The following is a 4,816-nucleotide window of genomic DNA, read 5'->3' on the forward strand; positions in this document are numbered from 1 at the left end:
TCTTATCTCCTTTTTCAATCACCACACACTGAGTCTCTGGAATATTTTTGTTTTTTGTTTTTGTTTGTTTTGTTTTTTTTTTTATTTATTTATTTTTTTGTTTGTTTGTTTTTTGTTTTGTTTTTTTTGTTTTTTTGTTGTTTTTTTTTTTTGTTTGTTTTTTTTTTTTTTGGGGGGGGGGGGGGGGCGGGGTTGGCAATGCGACTGCGTCTGCAAAGTCAGCAAACTTTTGTTGAATAGAGCAGCTGCAATTAGACATTTTACGGCTTGGAGTGGTATGGCATTCGCCTTGTGACATCGAGGTCGATGGTTCGAGTACCGTTCGTTGTTGGCAGTGAATAACCAAATCTCCTTGAAAATGACTCTAATCATATCTTTTCAACATTGTCAGGTGTAAAACTAGAAACAGTCAAGTAACAACGTTTTATCTATCATAAGGAAAAATAATTAAAGCGCCTTACAGGAGCCATGTCTCGTCAAACGGGTATAGAGTTGAAGTTAGTTTGGGACCCATTGTAAGGTGCTTCGAACCCATTCAGTGAATATTGTGCAATATTGTGCTCACGATTTCTTTTTGATGTTTTTATTTAAAAACCAGGCCCTTATCATTACAATCTCAGTCTGACGGCTCTTATTCAGCGTCTCTATTCAGTCTTTTGAAAACCAGATAGTTCCTGGAAAATGGAGATTACTTCCCTACTACGTAGGATTTACAAATGGTACTTTGCCCATCTCTGCTGATGGTTGATATATATAAATTGTGATTCTTCCTGCCTAGTTCGATGATCTTCTGTACATATAAATTTATACCGCTTTGATGACATCATCACCGTTTTAGATGTCTAAAACTTCTAGTAGAAAAATGTTCCCTCGGGTTTGCCTAACTTGACCAAGATTTATTGTCTATATCTCATCTTCGAAACGCTTTCGAGCTTTGGCGATCCTAGGAAGAAAACGACATGTTCTTTTTCCTTGCTTTTGTTATCCACTTGTAAAATGAACAAGTGGTGAAATGTGTTTCTTTTGTTGAAAACAAACGTTTGGAATTGCTGTGTCAACGCTAGATCATTAATTTTGTCAAGACTTTTTTTACCGGTAAACTTGTGGATAATTGTGCATGTGGCAACGTGGAAAGCTCACAAACGCAATATCCCAAATTCTCTATGAAATCCAAAGAGTTCGAAATTTTACATACAGATCAAATTTGCACGAAGACTTAAAAGTAACATTTCGTTAACCCACACATTATGTCGTTAGTGTGAGAATGTAGTAAAATTAATTGACTCCTTTTCTTTTCTTTTTTTTTTTTTAAACGTCATTGTCCGTGTCAGATTATTTTACCTGACTACTATTCTTAAGTAATTTTTCAATAGAAAATTGCAATACCGAGAATTTTTTTTTTCTAAACTATAGATAAACATTTTTAAAAATCATTTAAATAGTCACGACATATTTATTCGACATTTAAGGCATTAACTGATGGGCATGAATGCATGGGTCAATGAAATATATCTTTTTTTTCCTAAATTGATTTGATATCTATAACGCGCGTGTTGTTGCATAACAAAATGTCAGGTTGTTGTTGCTTTAAACGTAATGGAGTTTTGCTTGACATTAAACTTGAATGCGATCTTTGACTCAATAAAATAAAAAACAGTAATTTTCAATGGCATCAAAATGTCACGTTCTTTGTTTGTTTTGTTTTTTCTTTTAAAAGGAGAGTTTCTTTTCTCTTTAAAGTCTGTATTGCTTGTTTTTTCGAGTTCAACGTGAATAAGGATCGAACAAAATTGTTCGATTTCCCATCTGTTTAGAGACATATTTTTAAAGTGTTCACCATTTTCACGCTCAAACACGCTTTGATAACGCATACAGGTCAGTGTACATCCTAACAATGAAGAGCCTACTTTATCGAATGGACTGCTATTTTTACTGTATGAGCCATTATAGATTCAATCAATGGACGAATTCGGCATTGCGTCCGTCCACTGGAAGTACAAATAATATTATAGAGAGCAAAGCTATCCGAATTCTATAACATGAAAGAGATCAAGGGGAAGCACTATCGACTGAGACTATGAACTGTTTCAACCGACCCGGGCGTCGGTACTTTTATCTGCTTGAGATAATATTAATATTCTCAATTGACTGGGTTAATAATGACCAAGCGCGTTTTCAAATCTATCTTCTTTCTCCTTGAATTATTATATCTTCCGCGATGTTTACCGAGTGGAAATATTTGCGATTGGTTGCAAAGCCTAGCGTTTGGCTGCCATTTTGGTCACAACACGCGCTGCGCTTCTTGGTTACCTAGCGACCAAAGAGGCAATCGCCACGAGATTTTTATCCCTGGATATCGGGCTGTGTCTGGGATCACAGAGGGAAAGCTTTCCAGCCGCCCGGTGGGACAAAGGGAGATAACCGCGGAATAGAATTTGACGGTTTAGAGGCAGCAAAATATAATATAATTCCAAGATATCATAATTAATCAACCTGTTCTTGAATTCTATTCAGATTTGATAACCTTTCTTATTCCGACCAAAGTAGGCTATCTGTGATTCAAGACAAATAACCATATGGCGACTTCAAGGGTTCGGGATTAAGCAGAATAATAGCAGATAACGAGAGTAACTTGGGAAAGAATAAAAAAAGATATGATAGCTTTTAGAAATTTACTGCAATGGGTAAAAAGGGGAATAAGACAGTTTTGTTGTATTTATTTATTACATTGATAAGATCAAATATATACATTTGCATAGGTATTGTTGGTGGTTATAAGTACAAAATGTACAATATCTGACGTTTACTACAATGGAGATGATAGTAGGCTTCAGCAGTCGTGACGTCACTTCCCTCGTAATGGCGTATAGTAACTTAGTAACTTGTTCTAAACTATATTGGAACAAGGCGGATGCCCTTATGAAATACTTCTCCGACGTGCATACAAGTTTATCCAGAAGTGAAGAACATTATAAACCTGATCATGTTTTGACTTTTATACATTCTAATCACATGACATGTGAACAAGTTCTAGCCAGCATGAAGAATAAAAAGTACCTATTTTCTTTGTTTAGAACCAAGCTGCTGGTTGCTGGGCGGACGTGACATCAGACTATTGAATCCTATTATGGTGATGATGATGCTGATTATGACTAGGATGATCATGAGGTAGGTATATAATGTGGAAGTCAGGCAAATAACGATTGTCGCACAAAACAGCAATCATGTTTATATTTTTGTATCTCTGTATGCGGGAGAGAATTTTCTTCTCCTTTTTATGTTCTTTTCTTCTTAAATGAAATAGACGAGACAAAAAAGACTTGAGATTTTATAAGGTGCAATGTCCACTAAAAGTGCTCAACGCGCTTTATAGGGAGTCACTATCCAACATGAACATCAAGCCGTAACATTTTCAGGACGAGACATGACGCCTGTTAGGAGATACTTTTTTTTTTCAATAGAGACAACGCTGTTAACCGCCAGTTACTCATTTTACACATGACCACAATGAGAGAATGTGAGTAGAGAGTCTTTTCTAAAGACTCAAATATGCACCGCTCAAGCGGGACTCGAATCCAGGACCTTCCGATCCGAAGGCGAATGTCATACCACAAGACCGCATAGCCGCACAATTCAAAAGCCAGAATATAATTGTTAACAATCTGGCCATTTTCATCCCTCTCCACCTCACACCGATTTATCGATCCTATTACTACGTAACTATAGTAAATATAAATATCGATTTTATAATCACATGATCGAACCTGGTTTTAGACCACGCATGAGCTGTTTGTAAACTGACACTGATTGTAATGAAACGTGCCCGGGAATCTGCGGTGGTGTTGCCGGGGAGTTAGTAATTTTGGTGACAAGTCAGAAATCTGTCTATTTTCAATTTCCATTATGCTTACTATGATAATAATAGGGACATTTTGGAATCATCACTATCATTAACAGGACTCACTGCACTGCCTGCTTTGGTCTGGATGATGTTTATTTTAGTAGTAATCATTACACTAGTTAATTAGTGTGTCAAGATAGGGCGGTGATCAAATTAATACGCTCCTTCGCTCCTTCGTGTTAACGTCATGGAATAGATAGAGACAGAATTAACACATGAAGTGAGCTGGAAAATAAAGTTCTATCTAACATGAACAAGCTTTAATTGATTAGTCAGACTTGCTTCTAATAACAAGGCAACTTTTAAAAATAATACGTTCTTACTTTTTGATTTTGATTTTGTCTTTTTTCTTATTATATATATATATATATATATATATATATATATATATATATATATATATATATATATATATACATTAGGATTGTTTGTTTTGTTTTGCTTTCTGGGAGGTTAGATTGTTATTCTTATTGTTTGGTTGTTGTTTGTGGGGTTTTTTGTTTGTTTTGATTTTGTTTGTTTTTTGTTTTTGTTTTTTTTGTTTTTTGTTGTTTTTGTTTTTTTTTGTCTCTTGTTTTTCCGCGGATTTATTTGGGATTTCTAAATCTGTTTTTTTTTTTTTGTTTTTTTTTTTTGTTTTTTTTTTGGTTTTGTTTTGTTTTGTCTGCATATTTGCTTTGTTGTTTTGTTTTTGTTTTTGTTTTTTCTTATTTCCTGTCTTTTTTTTTTAATTCAATATATCCGAGTAATTTTTTGTTTGTTTTGTGATTCGATCAAAAAGTAACTTAGTTCAATCGTTTAATTTTTATTTCACTTTTACCTAACTGACAAAATGAAACCAGTACAATGATGGTTTCACACGATGTCTATTTTGTTTTCTTTATGTATATAATATCTGAATCTCCAACGAAGTTC

Source organism: Berghia stephanieae, chromosome 4 (assembly GCF_034508935.2).
Source record: "Berghia stephanieae isolate SIO BIC M18660-M18661 chromosome 4, UCSD_Bste_1.3, whole genome shotgun sequence".
NCBI classification, from domain to species: Eukaryota; Metazoa; Mollusca; class Gastropoda; order Nudibranchia; family Aeolidiidae; genus Berghia; species Berghia stephanieae.